This window comes from Myotis davidii, unplaced genomic scaffold, assembly GCF_000327345.1.
Source record: "Myotis davidii unplaced genomic scaffold, ASM32734v1 scaffold1915, whole genome shotgun sequence".
Classification (NCBI taxonomy): Eukaryota; Metazoa; Chordata; class Mammalia; order Chiroptera; family Vespertilionidae; genus Myotis; species Myotis davidii.
In genome coordinates this window covers 752,297-752,893 of record NW_006286237.1, presented here as the reverse complement: position 1 = coordinate 752,893, position 597 = coordinate 752,297, and positions in this window count along the sequence as shown.

The following is a 597-nucleotide window of genomic DNA, read 5'->3' as shown; positions in this document are numbered from 1 at the left end:
CCCCCCCCCCCCCCCCCCCCGCGCCTTGCTCTTCTTCGAAGACCGGGAGGCTGGGGCAGGGAATTCCTGGCCTCCTGCCAGGTGGAGTTGGTGCTCTCTCTCAGGTTCCCATGCACCTCCCTCAGGTGACTGGTTGCCTCAATCCCTGAGCTGGTCCAGGTGAGCAGCAGGCCCCTCCCCTGGCCGACACCTGGCAGGCAGCATCCCAGGAGGAGGTAGGGGTTTTATTGACCTGATGGGTGACGGCCACATGAATGAGGCTGAAGTTTAAGAGCCTTTGTCCCAGATTTGCACTCACAGCCCAGGCAGGGGAGGCTGGGGCCACAGCCCAAGGAGTCTGAGTCCCGCTGGGACCATGGGGCAGCGGTGAGAGCAGAGGCGGGGTGGGGTGGGGGGTGGAGTCAAGGCCGGTGTTTGAAGCGCAGGTGCTGTGGGCCAGAGAGAATGGAATAAGAAGAAAAAGACAAAAATAAAAAAATAATAAAAAAATAAAAGGGACATGTCAGCATGAAGAAACTCGCGCGTGTGGAAACCCTGGTCTTTAACCAACGCGAGCTCCCTCTCTTCCTCCCTGCCCCACCCCCAGGAACCCCTCTT